This window comes from Ochlerotatus camptorhynchus, unplaced genomic scaffold, assembly GCF_037179485.1.
Source record: "Ochlerotatus camptorhynchus isolate MF236.1 unplaced genomic scaffold, CSIRO-AGI_Acam_v1.1 ptg000192l, whole genome shotgun sequence".
Lineage (NCBI taxonomy): Eukaryota > Metazoa > Arthropoda > Insecta > Diptera > Culicidae > Ochlerotatus > Ochlerotatus camptorhynchus.
In genome coordinates this window covers 3,889,987-3,910,047 of record NW_027040682.1, presented here as the reverse complement: position 1 = coordinate 3,910,047, position 20,061 = coordinate 3,889,987, and the positions used below count along the sequence as shown (strand labels likewise).

The 20,061-nt window shown below is 38.0% G+C and overlaps 1 long non-coding RNA gene across 1 annotated transcript in view; it reads left to right on the top strand.

Annotated features, from left to right (window-relative positions):
* The window catches only part of LOC135702393 (uncharacterized), a 146,725-nt gene extending 130,552 nt beyond the window's left edge, over positions 1-16,173 (top strand). Inside the window, exon 4 of the long non-coding RNA XR_010517697.1 lies at positions 15,963-16,173. This is a non-coding gene — a long non-coding RNA (uncharacterized LOC135702393). The remainder of the gene's footprint in view (positions 1-15,962) is intronic.
* Positions 16,174-20,061: the final 3,888 nt, after the last annotated feature.

Below are 20,061 nucleotides of genomic sequence, written 5' to 3'. Positions count from 1 at the left end.
GATCTATTCTTTCGATCTTTTCGATCTTCAAAAAAAAAAATAGGTGTTAAATTTGTTAAGTTTATTTACAGCGAAAAAACGATTTGTTCTCACCACATACTGCGTAGTTAATTTAACGAACATAATTACACATTCAACATCAGCATCGCTCCCTACAATGACGTCGCTAGTTGCGTTTCCGATATTCGCGAATACAGCAACATTTGAAGGTTTGTTCAACCTCCCTCCTGTGCTCATGGCTCCTTACCGTCACGACAGCATTTAATTGAATATCATAAAGGAAACAATTTTTTTGAGGTACCAACGTAAACAAGCGTATATTATTTAAAATAAAAATCAAAAGATCGATCTACCAAAGATCGATTCTTTGGTACCGATTTAATCAAAAGATCGATTGTAGAGCCAAATATAAGATCGATCTTTCTCTGAAGATTTCCCTATCCTAATCACATCCTCGGTTCATACGGTCTCCACTTACATCGTCCGATGATGAAGCCCAAATAATTGTAAGCGAATCTTACATCCCCCGGTTGGGTGTAGACTAACATAGTATGCCTCTTAGACTGATGCAAAATTTGAAATTTTCGCTCCACAGTGCTCAAACGGTTTCAAATCAGGTCCTGATTAGCCTCCCAAAATTTAAACTCATTTGGTAAGAAACTGACTTGGCACAAACTATTCGAAGTTTATATGGAAATTACTATGGGAAAACCAAACTTTTTGTTCATTATCTTCTACCCATTTTCGATATTGCTTTTTCGAAATTTTTCGTCTAATGCCCCTCCTACACGGAGAATTATGCTAAGGAACGGCTTGCTATGCCCTGTCAGAAAAAAATCCGGGAAATTAAAATTGCAAGCCGTTCCATAGCATAACTCTCCAACCAGAAGGGACTAACAATCTAATCTTAAAGTATAAATAGACATAGGGGAAATGTATGTTATGTCGAACTAAGTGTCCCTAATTAGGGCCCATACATAAATTCAGCAATCGACTAAATTTTCAAAAGCAACCAAAAATATCCATTAGTACCGTCCCAATGACGCGTTCATTTACATAGATGAAATTGATAAATAGCAGATTTTTAGCGATGGGCCCAATCTTAGATCCATAGGCCCACATTAGAGCCATTTCCCCTATTATCTGATTTTCAGTGTTTTTTTTTTCTCTTCAATTATAGTCACTTCAACACTCTTGGGTCATTCGTGATTTGTCCGGAGGTGAGATTTAAACTCGTGACATTGCCGTGAGAGGTATGGATGTTAACCGCTACGCTGGAGTCGCCCCCTATGTGTTTGGTATAGAAATTTGTAATCTCTGATAGGTAAATCAGTAATAGAAACGTGACCACCCAAATAACAATGCTGCAATCATTTGGCATCCACTCTGATTTATGATGGTTTTTTAATGGCAATGAACAATCCATTTAGTTTGAATACAGCATTTTACAATGTAAAACATTCATGCTTAGAAACCCACCTTTTCGCTGTTTCAAAAACCTTTTAAAGCTTGGCGTGGAGTCAAAAACTGTCTTGTTTTATAATAAAATTTAAAGCAGCTCTCAATCCCACCATAAAACTGTTCTATAAATTAATCATAAACCGCATTAGCGATTTTTTATTAATGTCTTGATGAAATACTCTATAATCGTGTTCTATCATTATACAAGCAACCATTAAACGCTTATGTTTTAAATGAGAGCAAAGACGATGTTTTGTTGCCTTTTAAGCTTTTTAAAGTGTATCATAAAATCTCCTCTGTTTACAAATTGAACTTTACAGATGGATCCTCAGAGTGAATAAAAGCCAAATTTATGACAAGGATATCTCGAAGGATAAACGAAGTCGGCGATTTCAGTAAATTCGACCGAAGGGAAATCGATTTCAGTAAAATTTAGTTCTTTAGAAGAACCAGCACATCTGGCTAAACGGGTACCATTACCGACTGGACATCTGGTGGAGAAGAGTGAAGTGGTCCTCGAATTCATAAAACATTGTCAAAACAGTCTGAAAACAGACCAGCCTTCTCCAGACCTTGCGAATAGACTTGCATCAGTACCGACAGCAAACCACTGAAACTGTCAGTTAGCGGACATTAGTTGGTTTCCGATCCATGCAGCGATTTTTTTTCGGCGAAAGGGTCATCTCTTCGAAAAAATTCATACAACCGTACTTTTCTGCATCGTTTGATGGTGCAGTTCCAGAACCATCCGGAAGTAGGGGATCTTTTTCGGGAATCATTGAGGTTGCAGCTGTGCGAAATGCAAAATGTTGTAAAACAGTATCGCACACTTTCTGAGTAACTGCTTCCAAGCCATTGGGAGGGAATCGCCTGCAATTATCGAAAAATAAACAAATTTTGACGTTTAACATTTTGTAGGCAACATTGCCTCCATAAATGCTGCTATAAATCTGAACGGGTTAGGATCAAGCAAAATGTAAAATGTAATAATTCGACGTTTTTCTAGGGCGTTCGATGTTTTCAGGCACATTTCACATCAAATTTTATATGGCACTTAAGGCCACTTCATGAGAACTATTTTATAATTTTGGAAATTCGACAGGATTTTTAAACGATCAGTTTTTATTTTCATTGTTTTTAAAGATCGGATGGTATTTCTGAATCCTTTTTTATCTTGAATAATGTTTATCTAGTGGATTTAGCTAGCGGCTAGGGTAAATGGCTCGGATAATGGTTTTAATTGTTGCCAAATAGTTTTTATCGTAGCTTAAATACGGTTTTGAAATGGTTCTCAATGCGTTTGTCATACAACCATTTTGCAGTAAATCAATCTTGAAGAGCTTCGAGAATACACCCTTCAGAACCCTCTCCAGGGTGGGCCAACTAGACAGATTCCAGCATCAATGAGGTTTTGGTGGATACAACAATGGCAAAGCAGTCTTGAGCAGGGTTTTATGAATGTTGTTTCATAGTAGCTTTGTAGTATTTCATAAAACTTAAAATGTTACTTGGGTAGTGAACCGGGAAATAGGGAAAACCGGGAAAAGCCCGTAAATTTCGATGATTAACTGGGAAAAAAGTTAAAATTCTGGACCAATTTAAAGACTCTTGGACTGGATTTTCAGGATACAGGCACTTTGATGAGCTTAATATTAAGATAATTTTAAAGAACTTTTAGAAATAAATCTGGAGATAACCACAATGCATTGCGTAGAACAATAAGAAGAGTTTTTTTTTAAAGTACTCTAAGAGAGTTTTCACTAGAACTTCAAGTCAATGGTGTGAGTTCAGAGTAGAATCTTTAGATAGTTCTGTGGAAAATTGCACGATGATTGTGAGGAGGATTCCAGGTCCATTTCTAATGAATATTCCAAATAAGTTATGAGAAGAATTTTAATTGTGATGACCACTCCAAGGTACTTCCGTGAGTATTGAATTCTTTGAAAATTTTAAAGATAATTTCAAGTTAATTCTATATGAACATCCAGCGATAAATACCAAGGGGTTTGAAATCCAAAGCAATTCAGATGAGAGTTTTATGAGAATTTCGAGAATAATTTCAAGGGCATATCGTGAAGAATTTCTCGAGAAGTCTAATTTTGTAATTTTGAATTTTTAAAAGTGCACCAGCATAATTATGAGCAGAATTGCAAGACAATTCTGAGGTGAACTGCATGTAAATTCTAATTTAGAATTCAAGCAGATTTCAAAAATAGCTATGAAAAAAAGCTTCAGTGAATTCTTTCGAAGCGAATCTAAGGGTGAATTTCTCGAAATTTCTAGAGTATTCTGAAATTTTATAAAGAATTATGTTCAAGGGGCTCTCAGAGAGAATCTGAAATTTATTTTAGAGAAACTCTGAAACGAATTCTTTGAGAGGAAATGATTCTAATGGAAATTTGAGAACATTTCATAACAATCCTGAACAGAGTTCTGAGCGAACTTTTTCAAGGTAGTTCAAACATTGATAAATTTGGACGATTTCGAACAAACAGTTTTTCCCAGAATTCTGATTGTTTTCCCGGTTAAGAGATAAACATTTAAATTAACTTTATATCCGAATGCGATAGGGTAAATGACGGCTTCGACAATACCTTGAGTGCTCAATTTTGGCATGTAGATATATTGTGTTTCAGAGCATCTATTGGCCAAATTTAAGTGCTCTAGGACTTTGCTTACTCCCCTGACGATAGTATTTAGGTTAAGTGATTTTATCCGAAGCCGACAAAAAATTTTTCTTTAATGATTTTTTTTTGGAAAATTACCAAAATTCCGGGAAATAATCAGGAAATTTTTAATCGGAATTTGCTGGTAAAAAATTCAATTTTTATAGGAGAAAGTTTTCCTGTTACAGAGGTGGGAGCGTGATTGAAATTTTTTACGATTCATTACAGGGGGTGGGTGTTTTATAAAAATGACATTTTCTGTGTTACGTAATATTTGAACGGGACCCAAGTGGGAAATAATATTAAAGTATCACTAAAACCCGGTCAATACTGTCAATTTATGACAAGAATTCAACTCTTTCTGTACAAATTGGTTGTCCTGAGAAGGACCGATTGTTCGATGCGAGGCTCCACCTCCTACCGTTGGAGATACTGCTGCTGCTAGTTGCTCAGGCAACAACATATTGAAGGTGCAATTTCAAAAAACTGGTCGGGTTTTGACCACTTATAACTCTGTCAATAGCGGATGGATTTTAATTCCAAACAAGCCAATCGATTGGAAATTTTTCTACAAATCTGCTGAAATGAACTTTTTATTAATATTCAATAGGTCACTATTGAAAATTAGACAAATGTCCAACTGCCCGCAAGCAGCGAGCTGCAGCCCACATGAGCGTCCATGCACCGAAGAAGGATAAAAAAGCCGCTTCAGTACCTCTTCGTGAGTCGCTGTGGGCTATGTATGCCAAGCGCGTCACCCTCGTTCCAAACAACATACAGCTCGCCAGCCTCATCTGTGTTGAATACCCTAATAGCTCAGCATTACTCAACCATCACGACAAAACGGTCCTTTTCAGGACCACCATAAATTTGTTAATGAGTATTTTCTGGACATTTGTCAAGGTTATCAATCGGACGTCAGTTCCCATGAGTTTAAATCTAACATACCATGTATTTGTAAGGCAACATTGGGGGTGAAATCTCAAAAACCAAAGACGGTCGTGGCATGAAAGTGGTCTGATTTTGATCTAGATATGATGGATTTTAATTCTTAATACGCCAATCGATAGGACATTTTTCTAAACAATTTTGTAAAATTAAGGCTTTATCAATTTTCAAAAGGCCACTATTGAAAATTGCACGAATGTGCAACAATTGCTATGATAATTAAAATGATCACCGATTGCCTGCGAAAAGCGCTTTCCCTAACGCAGATTCCAAAATCGAATTCCATCCAGTCTTGCCGAGCGGTGTTTATTCAATCACCGCGGGTGGTGAGTGGTGATGTCCAGATGTCATCATCATCAGCAGCAGCAGTGCTTTCATCGCGTGGCGTTGTACATTTTTTCCCAGTACACTACGAAAGGCTCCCCGTAAGCAGCTAGCTATCAAGGCTACCATCAAGATCCCTCGATTCACCGAAGAAGTAGGAAGAAGCCGCACCGCTACTGATCGGATTCAGTACCTCTTCGTGAGTCGCTGTGGGCTATCTATGCCAAGCGCGTCACCCTCGTTCCATACATACAGCTCGTCAGCCTCATCCGTGTTCAACACCTTAATAGCTCAGCATTACTCAACCATCACAACAAAACGATTATTTTCAGGAACACCATAAATTATTTTTGTTTAAGAGTTAATTTTTATTGATCGTTCGCTCGCCTTGCTGCCAGTCACATCACCCACTAAGCTCTTTGATAATGTATCCAGCAACCAAACATTTGTGCTCAAATGCTTTACAGTATTGAAGTGGTACATGCAAATTCTCGCAATGACCAAATACCACTTGACCTTGTCAATTAATCAGGATCACTTCGAATTAAGGTAAGGTTTTCTCCACGACGCTAGAAAAAAAAAAAACAAACAAAAAACAAAAACTCGAGTTTATATGACTGATTGCGGGCGGTTGGAAAATTGTAGCAAGATATTGCTCCAATCAATTTTTGCTTTTTTTTTTAATAATTGAATAAATCAAAAATTCCGTGCGTTTTGTGCACAAAATGCGTGATACGTCAAATCTTCGGTCGTGTCTTCGATACAACCTCTTACTTTTATCTGCACTTCGGCAGAGAGAAGGATTTTTTTTTTTTACATTTTACCACTGGCGATGATGTTGCTAGTGCTTGCCGCTGGTATCTTAAGAGATCCGCTCATCACGCCGTAAAATGCAAAAATGAGCGGTGGGCGCTTTTATTGCTACCTAAGTAACCTTAAGCATTAGTACAAAGCCATAAATCTGCTTTACTTCAGCATTACTAGTGCTTATAAGCCCCTATACAGCATTTGTAATGCTAAGAAGCTTTTAATCAACAATTCAAATGCTATAACCCTTTATTCAGCATTGCTAATGCTAAATGCCCTTAATCAGCATTATATGAGCATTAACAATGCTTGTTAACAATTTTGACAGGAAAACCAAGAGATCAGTATTTCTGTGTTATTGTGAGTTGAATGTCTCAAAAATTTTCACAAACACCAACATATAAGTTTGACAAAGATGATTGAGTAAATGGTTGGTGGATGTCTCTTCACATGCGATTTCTTTTGCCACTTCGTATTTTCTCATGCTCGTTACTCTTGAGCTACGTAATGTACGAAGAATAAAATAATACTCAGTGTTTGCAGCAGGGAAGTGATCATAGAAGAAATATTTCAGATTGGCGCAACTTCTGTATTATAAGATTAGAGCCCTGGAAAACATGAAGTGAATAACTTTCACCAACCGTGTGCTTAAATAAGCAAATTGTCAAAACAATTATCATCATCACCTATAGCCTAGGGGGCACAGGCACATGATTTTTGTTCCAGAAGGTCCCGATTCGAATCTCACTTCCAGTAATATTCATAACATCTTTCTCAGTATATGAAACACAAATATTGAAAATCGATACAAAAGGTGTTTGGACATAATAAAGAAATCATCAATTATTATATTTCATTCCTTTTGTTTTTGATCTGGGAATGACGGGTGGTGTTTGATTACTCAAACATCTCAATTTTTTGCAATAAAAAGGTAATTTTTTTCCCGGGAATGGATACGAAAATATTTGACGTTTCTCATACCAACCCTAAGTAAGTATTGGCAGTGCTAGTATCGGACTACCATAGTAGCACTATCAAGGCCCGCTATTTCACCTTTTTAGCATTATAGCAGCCCTATTTTAGCATATAGTGCAACGTTCAAATGTTTACTGGTTACTTGAGTATACACGTTGAAGTAGAACGATGCGCAACCAAATGGCACTCGATTATGACATCTGGGTTAGGTAAAACGTTTATATCATTAAAACAGTGATAAAATTATCACTATTTATCGGTACATTTTTCAAAACTTTGTTAATACAAAATTGTAGAAATACTTACTTCACCAGATTTGTAGAGTTTTATCCTATCGATTGGTGTATTTGGATTTTAATTTAATCTATAATTACGAGACGGTTCTCATGATGATAAAAAAAACTTTTATTGCACTAAACCATTTGATTACACTTCTCACTTAATGCTAAAACTGAACTGATTGAATTTTGCCTCAGCGGTCATACTTATGCCCTACTTCTGCTAGCACTGCATAATTCTAATTTCTGCTGACGCTTGATGTTCGATGAACTGGAGTGGTTGCGTGGTCCGATGTGTTGCTACGCGGTACATTGATGACACCGCTGGTTTATATGGAAATGTGTTCCGTGATTCTACAAATGACAAAGTTATAAGCATTGAAAACCTAACACCTTTTCGTGATGGTCGCAATTTTAGATTTTTGATTTACTGTACCTTCCCGTTAGACATAGTATACGTAAAAAAGTTGACGACAACCTAAAGAAATTACTCATGGACTTTGTCGTTCCCCTTTTTCCTGGAAATTATTGTAAAACAAGCTTCAATTATATAACAAAGGTTTTTTCCCATAACCGCTTCACTACCAGTCCCCAGAGAGCCAAAAAAAATCAAAATTGAAAGAGAAAGTTCTCTCTTACAAGCTCAGTCTCTCAACATGCCATGTATTTTGATTACACTCGATTTGTGATTTCCCTCTCGCAGACTGCAAAAAAAATGCCTGGTGCTCTTTATATATGAATTTAAATTAACATCCGATATGACCTGCTTTACCTACTTTTGGCTTCCTGCACTATAGATTTTGACCTTTTGTCTTTCGACCATTTGTCCTTCGATCTTTTGTCTTTCAACCTTCTGTCATAGATTCTGACTAAAGGGTGTCCACGATGAAATTGCCACACACAAAATTGATTCGCAAAATTCGAGTTTTCATCCGATTGCCATCAAATTTTCAGGGATTGAGAAATAACTATCAAACTTCATTTTACCATTTTACTCGTATTTTATTTACAGTCCATACGCAAATGCCCGCACCTTGGCCTTAACCCTGGCCATAAGATTCTGCACAACCTGTGAATCAACCGTTTTTTGCATGTAAACCCATACTTTCTTCAGTTCCTCGACTGTTTTCACTACCTTAGGTCGTTTAATAAGGTGCTGCTTCATAATCGCCCAGTACTTCTCGATGGGGCGGAGCTCCGGAGTGTTGGGAGGGTTGAACATTTTCGGCACGAAATTGACCTTATTGTCCGCATACCATTTCAGCACGTCCTTGGAGTAGTGGCATGAGGCCAAATCCGGCCAGAAGATTGTTGGGACGTTGTGGGCCTTCAGGAGAGGAAGCAGCCGCTTCTGGAGGCACTCTTTTATGTACACCTGTCCGTTCATCGTGTCCTGGATCACGAAAGGTGCACTCCGCTTCCCGCACGTGCAGATGGCTTGCCAAACTAGGAATTTCTTCGCAAATTTGGACATCTTCTGAGTGCGGACATGCTCCGGAACGCTGAACTTATCCTTGGCCGTGAAAAAACAGGTTGCCGGGGATCTGTTTGAAGTCGGCCTTCACATATGTTTCGTCATCCATGATGCAGCATTCAACTTTCGTCAGCATGTTGAGGTACAACTTCATGGCACGGGTTTTGGCGGACTTGTTCTGCTTCTCGTCGCGATTAGGGGCCTTTTGTACCTTGAACGTTCGAAGCCCAGCCTTAGTTTTGGCCTTCTGGACAAAACTTCGGCTTAGGTGCAGCTTCTTAGCCACATCCCTAACGGAGGCGTTCGGATTTCGGTTGAAGGCCCCAACTACGCGGTTGTGATTTTTGGTGTTGTACGGAATACTTTTTCCTTCACTTCTGGGCTTCCGATCGGTGGTCAACCGTTCCTCGAACCGCTTAATCACTCGCGACACTGCACAGAGGAGTAACTGGAACAAAAACCTGGCCAAAATAATAAAACAAGATTTTCTTGATTTTTCATGCTTCTATATTTTTTATATATATTTCAATATATGCAGCATAAAGTGGCAACGGAATAAAAACGTTACATTTTGTTTACAAATTTTGCGACGTGTTCAAAAACTGAATAAATTCGAAGCTTCTTGTTTTCTAAAAAGTAACCATGTAATAAATACGCCTACAAGATATAAACAATTTGATCAAGAGACAAGTGTTATAATAAAATGGGTACTTTGGGCTCTTTTCTAACAAGTTATGAGATGAAAACCTTTAAATTTAAATAATGTCTTATTTTTTCAACAATATGAAAGAAATGTATTTTTATGTTTTTTTGTGCTGTTTCAGACTTGAAAAAGTTGTAGAATCTTGCGCGATCAGATCATATAATCTATGGACGAATAAAAGTTCACGTTATTATGAACACATTGGCATTGGAATCTCGTCCGGAGTCGTCCGGATTGGCGATTGCGAGCCATTTGAAAATGGCATGTTTTGCATCATTTCGTGGCAAAATTTTATCCCTTTATAAGGTCATACTTCCAGAAAACTTCCGTAACACAACGGTTTTCTGCAGATACCTATAAAAAACTTACCGAGTACTACTTCTGTCCTTCTTTAATCTATTACATCAATTGTGGTACTAGATTAAAATTATACTTCAGTAAACTACTCTCGGTTTGATTCCCATGACCAGCATCATTTTACTAATGTTGCTAAGTTTTTAAATCTAGTACCTCAATTGATGTACTAGCATAAAGGAGTGTAACACTGGAAAAACCATGTGTCATTAGTCTTTTTTTATAATTTGTGTGTGTAGCAAGAGTAAGGTTTCTTTGCCTTGTAATTCAATGTTTATCACCAACCGTTTACCCCATAAAGTATTTCACTTTTCAGGTAGATACTGTAAATTTTGAAAATAAGCGAGTGCCATTTGGTTGTAATACTCTCTCACACACACACACACACACACACACACACACACACACACACACACACACACACACACACACACACACACACACACACACACACACACACACACACACACACACACACACACACACACACACACACACACACACACACACACACACACACACACACACACACACACACACACACACACACACACACACACACACACACACACACACACACACACACACACACACACACACACACACACACACACACACACACACACACACACACACACACACACACACACACACACACACAAACACACATTTACCCATTCGATTTTATATACACATAGGTTCGTTCACTAGGGGCAAGCCAGCTGTACTCAAAGTAAATATTTTTGCTCCGAGTAAATTTGAGTAACTCATAATTACTCAAGAATGATCAAAGTAGTCTGGCCTTATGTATTTTCATCAACAAATACAAACCACAGTGTGAATAAACATTATGTGTCAGAGGAGGAGGAGAATCAGAATTATTTTATTATATTCTTGATACAAATCCTTATTGAATCACTTGAATGCATTCACATTCACATGAAATCTAAGAATTTTGCTTTGAAGGAAAATAAGGTAAAAAATTCCATATCCGAAGATGGCCGAACATGAACAATGTATCCGTATCACCCAGCTAGACGTAATTTATGAGGCCTTCATGTGCTTGGCAAATCAGAGGTTCTGCACATCTACAATTGCAAATTTCATCATCTCAAATAGTTGAGAATTCAAGATGGATGGGAGCTTGATTTGGTTTTATGGAAACTTAAAATTTTAAATATGGCTATACGATGACAATGGATTGCTTTCTATTAATCTCGGGTCGAACCTAGTGGCAATAAGAAATGTTTGTGCCAACACAGAAAAAAAAGTTGTTGAATATTTCATCCAAACCGCTGCAACCAGGTCAATCCATCCGTTGTGTAATATAAAGATGTACGATGTACATCGATTTTGCGAACAAAATTACATCCATTGATGTAATATTGTATCTGCTTTTTGTTATTACATCATTATTTCATAGATCAGCTTGAATTACATTGTTCGATATTAATTTTTTTTTGCAGTGCAAGTATTAGTGCAGAACTAAGAAGTTCAGACAAAAGAGAATACTATTTCAAAGTAGTAGTCGTAACTTTGATGCATTTCGAATATTCAAACTGTGGTCAATTTAATACCCCCGACAGACTATGGCTTATATCATGTAATATAGGCTGTCTTGCAATGAGCACTCATACATCTACTTTTCACTGGAAATCCTATGTATGAGTGCTCATTGCAAGACAGCCTATATTACATGATATAAGCCATAGTCTGTCCGGGGTATAACCAAATTTATCATATTTTAAAATTTGCAAATGCTTCGGTCAACGTCGACCCATAACAGCCTGCACTAGATTTGAATGAAAACGGCTTAAAGGGTGATACGGTCAAAATTTGGTCAAGGGAAAACGCGTGTAAATCGGTGAAATCGTTTATTTAAAAAATCAAATTAAATTTCTTTTTCAAGTTCAATTAGTATAAAATTCAGGAAAAATATTCAGTTAGGCTTCCGCTTTTCCAAATCCGAATTTCCGGGCCTTACGCTTGACCCCTGCCATCAGATTTTGTACAGCCACCTTGTCCACCTTCTTCGCCGCAGAAAGCCAGTTTGCCTTGAACTGCTGCTCGCCCTTAGCAGTTTTTTTGGTCTTCTTTAGGTTCCGCTTAACAATAGCCCAGTATTTCTCAATTGGGCGGAGCTCTGGCGTGTTGAGAGGGTTCTTGTCCTTGGGAACCACCTGCACGTTGTTGGCGGCGTACCACTCCATGGCCTTTTTACCGTAATGGCAAGATGCCAAATCCGGCCAAAACAGTACGGAACAACCGTGTTTCTTCAGGAAAGGCAGCAGACGTTTATTCAAACACTCTATCACGTAAATTTCTTGGTTGACAGTCCCGGAAGCTATGAAAATGCTGCTTTTCAAGCCACAGGTACAGATGGCTTGCCAAACCAGATATTTCTTTGCGAACTTTGACAGTTTCATGTGCTTGAAAACATCTGATACCTTTCCCCTTCCTTTTGCCGTATAAAACTCCTGTCCCGGAAGCTGCTTGTAGTCGGCTTTGACGTAGGTTTCGTCGTCCATTACCACGCAGTCAAACTTCGTCAGCATCGTCGTGTACAGCCTCCGGGATCGCGCTTTGGCCGTCGTATTTTGTTTATCATCGCGATTTGGAGTCACTACCTTCTTGTAAGTCGATAGTCCGGCTCGTTTTTTGGCTCGATGCACGGTTGTAGACGATACACCCAGCTTATTTGCGGCATCTCGGAGAGAGAGGTTAGGGTTTCGCTTGAAACTACCGGCAACTCTCTTTGTCGTCTCAGCTGCTTCCGGTTTTCGATTTCCCCCCGATCCAGACTTCCTGGCTGTCGACAAACGTTCTCCAAACACTTTAATTACACTTGTAACGGTTGATTTGGCAACTTTTAGAGATTTTGCCAACTTTGCGTGCGAGTAGCTCGGATTTTCGCGATGCGCGAGCAAAATTTTGATACGCTGCTCTTCTTGCTTGGACGGCATTTTGACAACTGAAGAGTGAATTCTAAAATCAAAATAGGAGCAACATTCTACACACACACATCTTCAAAATGAGGGGTGTTCAGGTTTTTTAAATGCAAAATTGAAAGAAATACGTCAAGTTGATATTGACCAAATTTTGACCGTATCACCCTTTACAAAAGATTGGCACGAAGCAGTAGGAAGGTCATGGGATCTATTTATGGATAATTATCCAGTGTAAACCACCATTTGCTCTCTTTATTTATACAGCTATTCCACTTAGACGCCCACATTCATAAGGATTCACTTTTCGACAATGAGAAGCTGCAGAATTTAGGAAAATTTATCACCGTTGAACGTCTTTCTTTTACAGTTGGGGAATAAACGCAACAAGATTGCTGTGTTACCGTGCATTGCTTGTTGAGCAACTCGAGTTACTCAGAGTTGCTCAAAATTAACTCAAATTTTACTCATGATCAAAAGCTGTCTTGCCCCCAGTTCGTTCAAGCTAAACTAGCAGATCGTCATAGCTGGCGAAAACGAATGAACATAAAGCAGAATCTGGCACGGTAACCGAAAACTACTCAATATTGAATACAAAATACGCATTTTTGAGGGAAAGTGGGACTAACCAATAAATGAGTAAAATTTTACTCACAAATGAGTAATTATTACTACAAAAATGAGTAAAATTTATTCTATTTTGAGTCATAATTAATCAAAAATGGGTAAAATTTGTAAAGTGTCCCTTGAAAATGCCTAATTTTTAGTCAATATTGCGTGCTTTATAGTCCGCTTTCGTTATTTTTTATTATTTTCTTTTATTTCAGGGCAATGATTCTTAGATAATTTCTTTACTCTGTTTTGTTAAATAATCCTTATATTAAGCAGAAGAATAAAAAAAATCCCACTTTCAAAACTCATTATTTTTTTTATTCGTATGGATGATGAAAGGTCAGATATGCAGTGCTAAGTAGATGGATTTTAAAAGTTAAAGTTAACAGAAGTCTAAATACCTATAATTATTAAATATTTTAATATATGTTAGTAGAAAATTGCTCAAAACCAGTGAATATAATTTTGGCCAGGTTTTTGTTCCAGTTACTCCTCTGTGCACTGTGGAATTCGCGATTCCCAACGTTTTAGCGATGGAACGATGCGAGAGATCCTTGTTCCGTGATGAATGCGCAAGATTTTATCACGCACGAGCTGTTCTTTCGACTCCATTTCCGCGAGTTTTGATCACAGGACTTTAAAACTTGCAGGATGTAAATAATGCACTATGAACTAAATCCACCCAAATTTTCATTAAATTCTACCCAACGGTTAAAAAGTTAGAGCAATTTCATAGTGTGGCAATTTCATCGTGGACACCTTTTAGCCGGCTCAAAAGTTGAGACTTCCACGGTAGTTGGGACATTATAGCAAAGAATATCGAATTATGCCATACAACTTTCGCAAAGTCAGTTTATCCTGCGATGTTTGAAACTGTTTTGAATTCTGGAACTCATAAACTACTGACAAAAGCGCAAATTTACAACACATAAGCACTAGAAATACTATGACTATCAATTGCCACCGTAAACAGCACATCGGCAGATAATCTCACAGTACCATTCAATTAAATGTGTATTTTTATCTTCTCACAAATAACAGTCATCCACAGAGCAGAAGAAAAAAAGACGAAACCAGAACGACGTAAATCGTCGCCCGGATCTTATCCCCGTCGACTCTAATCTCCCGAAATGAGAACGAATCGACTAAACTGCACCGTTGTCGATCCACTCAAATTCAGTTTACCAAAGCTGCTGACTGGGGCGAAATCCCCAGTCCAGCCACTCGAGAAGACATCCGACCGACTCCAATTGCCGAAAAACCATCTTAAAGCGTGTTTTATGGGCCTCCCATTCTCATATTTACCAACTGCTTCACACTTCGTCCCGCCCCCCTCCCCCGGAAGCACTCCACCACCGTTCCAGCGAAAGGCCAAGAGATCATCGTGACTTTTGGCATCATTCCTCTGTTTTTTTGAAATGCTCTTTGAATTTGACACTCCCATGCCATCTCCGAATACAGGGATGAAAAAGATGCCTTCGTCAACAACGTCGTCGTCGTCGGTCGTCGTCGTCGTTTGCTCAATAACCGTATAATTTTACTCTAGCTGGTCCTTCCAGAGTGAATTAAATTTCCACGCGCAAAGAGGAGCAATTAATTAAGGATCTGCTGATGGGACGGGTGAGGGGCACTATTATCCAAAATGGAAAACGACCCACCAATGGAGCAGCGTGGTTGTTTGTGACATTTTCGGTATGATTAATCGCCAATGTCGTCGCCGTCTTGGCCGTCGTCATGACTGTTCATTAGCCTAATGCCATTTTTGTGACTGGCTATTTTCAGGTCGCTCTGCTGCTGATGGCGAAACGTGATGACCCCCCCCCCCTTACCCGGAATAAACTTCTTGGAAAGGTGCCTTCCCAGAACTGACACATCAGCAGCAGCAGATCCTTGGCCCCTCGAAGGTGCAGAGCCCTTGGCCAGTGTCCTTTTGGGCAATAAATTTCGGATCGCAGAAAAGCAGCAGCACGGTACGGTAAAAAAAAAAAAATGAAAAAATAATTCCTGGGCTTCAAAATGGAAATTACGTGATTGTGCCACGCTACGTGAGTCCCCCGGGGTGTGGGGAGCTGACTTTTTTTTTTCTTTTATTAAGAATACTCAATGCTGCTCTATGAATGAGCTAATTATGAATCGTCCGCATCGGGTGCGGTGGTGGAGTCGTTGAACTGGAGCCCCCCCCCCCCCCTCTTTCCATGGAGTGGGAATACAATAATGCGGTTGTGTGTGGGTGCTGCTGTTGCGTGACTATAGTGCCTCCTGTTTCGGCCATTATTGTGCTCAAGGAAAGTGTTCGGAAGTAGTTTCTCCTTTTGTTGGGACTGGTAATGTCCGTCGGTAATCGCTGATCAGTTGAATAAAACCTAGTCTGTGTTATGTACTAACAATTTTTTTTTTCTCTTTACCTTTTTTCAGATCGTGATAATGGACAGCTCATGGCTTTTTGGTGGATAAATGGTAAGTTACAGTACGCTTCTTAGAATGAAATAATCTACAACCGTATGCATCATACGTATAAAAAAGGTCATTAATCTTGTCACATGCTGCAGTTAGCTCATTTTAAGTCATGGTGCACTAGCGCCATTGTACAGAGTACATCTTTTTTGGGCAGGGAGTCAACAATTTAAGGCATCTTCCAAATAAGATTCAAATATCAATTTTTGTTTTTTTGCTGTTCTGTGGACTACTCCAAATTATTCTTTGTATTAACTAAAGGGTGTCCTTTGAAAATTACATTTGCCAGCCCTGGCCTACACACCAAAAAATTCTGAATGTTACTGGTAATGTAAACATTCATGCATGCAAACATTCATGCATGTAAACTCTCTTTACACGTAAACTAGCAGCTTGCAAGAAATGTGGACAGTTGCATACAATAATTCCACACATGTATCATACATTTACACGATCTATAATCTAAACTTGTATGAAATATGACGCTCCATTTATGTGAATCATAGTAACGGAAATTTACACTACTTTTTTTAGCTGTGTACATTCGCAAACCTAACACACAGTCGGGTAGACGAGAATTTCCCCTACCTGTTCATTTTGTTGGTTTGTGTTGGCGGACTTTGGTTTGTAAGAAAATGGCCTTACAATGTTTGTTTACAAAATGGAGTTGAGGCCATTTCAATTGTTGGTCTTGAATATGTAAGCGTATGTCCATATGCGGGAACATCGCTATGCCATATATCTCACGAACGAGCGAAGAAATTTTAAAACGTCCAAAATTTTTGCCAATGAGGGTCACAAACTCACGTGTTTACTTTAATAAGCAAATGTTTTATTTGAAACAGATCTTCGTTAGACAATACGGACTAAGACCGCTAGCCTCTAATGTCAACGAAAAAAGCTCAATTTTTGATATGTTGTTTAATTAGTCCCAATAATCATTTTCGATATGTAAAAACTTGTCCCGAACGATTTAAAAAAAGCCCCACCTTAGTGTCACATGATAGGTTTTATTCGTTTCAGGTCGGATTCACTCTCATTGCTTATACAATCCGGAACATGATCCGTTCATATCTTCATTTGGTGTTTTTTGCGACCAATTCTGTTCAGTGGTTGCCGAGAAACATGACTTCATTCCTCAGATCCATCCATCAGGTTGAAAGGAATTTGTTCGTTCTCAAACTCCGTGTTTTTTTTTTATCTTGTTCCGTCGATACCTCTGGAATCAAGTAACCGAATCTAAAATTATCCAGCAATATTCTATGGGACTCCAAACAGTTAGTTTTGCATTTGCCAACGTCGTCAACGTTCACCTCATCTAGTCCAGCTTTCGATGGCCCAAAATATCCGTTGTAAAGTGTAGTGTCGTATAGTGTCCCATGTTAATTAAAATCAAATTCAATGTCAGTACAGTAAAACTACCGCCAAATAGTACCATAATAACAACATTTAAAATACAAAAACCATACAGGAAGCTCGCCTCCAAGCAACACAGTCCCGTCTTGAAAAGTTGCGGCAACTTGATTGTGAGCGGAATAAGTCGCATAGGAGTTGCTAAAACCGTTTTGCGACAATTGTGCTGCTAGGGACCAAGCTAATCGTGACAACAAACAAAAAAATTAACGACAAACGGTAGACTGTGCATGTTCGTGTTATATCAATGTTTAATGTTAGTAGTAGTCTTTATAAATTGTAATATTTTTTAGTTTACCCTTGAAAAAGGCCACAATAAACGGCCGAAACGTCGGGAAATGCAAAACTAACTGTTTGGATTACCCTAGGCTGAGAAAGCCATAATCAAGGAATCTCCATACGTAGGATTACGGGATGTAATGTCAGCCTAGACCTTCACTTCGGCCTATCAAGCAAAAAACTCATTAATCAAGCAATAATACACAATAGTAATGAAAACTAATAACACATCTGCTGTAAAATTGTAGTCCATGAATTTGTTGCTTTTTTTTGCGACACATTTTGATCATTTATTGCTCTTTTTCAAAGAAAAATTTCAGTGAAATTTTCTTGATTTTCGATTTCTAGGCGCCATGATCTTGCCGTATTATTGCACTAACGAAAATCTACACTTCGGTGGTCATCAAAAAACCTGATATTTTCATGAATTGAAAGAACTTACCGTTTTGTAACATGCTAGCTTAATAAATCAATATCACACTTTTCACTCTTACTGCAAATTTTAAAGATATTTAACGCTTTTAGCGCTCTATAACTATGGACCGAACATTAGGGACGCAATTTTGGAGCTTGTTCCTATGGGATCGTCCATTAATTATGGCACACTGTAGGGGGTTTTGGAAACTGTGAGGAGCCATACGAAAAAAAAATAAGGTCCATAAAAAAAATGTGACAAAGGGGTCGGAGGGGGAGGGACCTTCTCTAATTATGGCCTACGAATTTTAATGTTTTGGTATTGGTGAAACCATGCGCGGTGACGACGACTCTGCAACTGATCACTCCTATACTGCCTATAGTCCCATATCAGTCCCATATGGAAAAAGTAGGCATTGAGAAAATGGCAGTCAAATTTACGAAGTGCAATTTCCATGTAAATATTCGATAAATAATAGTAAATTAGTTGATAATTTTTTCAAGTTGAAATTTATTGCTTGCATATTTTGTTATATCAGCGAAAAAGCAGACCTTTAATTTGAACTATGGGCGATTGAATTTCAGGATGGGACTGATATGCGACTATTTTGTTTGATGGGACAAACTGACCTGATGTTGTTTTCACATTTTTCATGATCAAAGTCCATAGTTTTATCACATAATATGAAAGTAGATGCCAATTTATAGTGGATAGCGTTGTTATCTCAAAATTGACGAAAATCTATATGGGACGGATATGCGATTATAGGCAGTGTAGGAAAACCCCATAAGCGAATGTCAAATTTCGTGAAACATAGCGGATCGGTTTTTCATTCTTTCACTCCACTGAAAAATCCCGTAAGCAAAATGTTAATCTTTTTATTTCTAAACAGCCCAAATTTGAGAAGGATCTACTCATATTCGTCAAAGTAGGGAACTCCAAATTGATTAAACAAAGTTTAGAAAGGAAAACATCGATTAGAATCCGAACGATGTTGTTCATTTCTCTTCTACTTTTTTACGGATATGAGTAGATTCTACTCAATTTTCGGTTGTTTAAAAATAGCGTGCAGTCAATCTTTCCTTCAAAACAAACTTCACGGCAAATTGACTCAAATTTGAGTACCGTTCACTTAAACTCGCAAAAGCGTAGATCACTCGTAGAAAGAGTAACTTTTTAAATATATGATTGAATGTCACTCATATTTGAGTGACATTTAATCATATATGAGTGACATTTTATCATATTTGAGTAAAAATTTACTTATTCTTACAGTGACTTACGTTTTTTGTGAATATCAGTGATTGGGATTCAAATATTTTTATCGTGTAGGCCCTTCGAAAAACTATGCCGAAGCTATTGTGACCTTCTGAAAGCAAAATTGACAAATTTTATATGTCATATACCGTTCCGATTCAAATTTCGGACGATTCAAATTTCGGACACTTTCATTTTTAATTATATATTACATCCAGTTAGAAACAAAGTAATAATGTTAGATGATCGTGGAGGGCACTAGTCAAAAAAATTTAAAATTTACAAGACATGTGGATCATATTCGACCGAGATAATCAACTTTTAAAAGTGTCCGAAATTCGAGTTTAAGTGTCCGAAATTTGAATCGGCACGGTACAAACTTTACCGCCTCTTCTTGTATCTTACAAATAAAAATTGTCATTATAGTATCCCATTGTTTCATAATAACGAAAAATAGCTTTTTAGCTGTAATGAGCAATTGCAAGCCTGAATCTTTCAATGATACTTAGGAGCTAATGGATTATTCGGCTTGCTATTACTTGACTTGACGCTTGACAGTTCGTTATATGTGTGGTCGTGATCTATTTGACTTTTATTTTTATAGAATTCTCCAGATGCACAAAAGTGTGCGTGAGACCGCGCGCTACCTTTTTAAGTAGTGGTGATATCGCGATACCTTTTTGGTTCTTCTTCTTC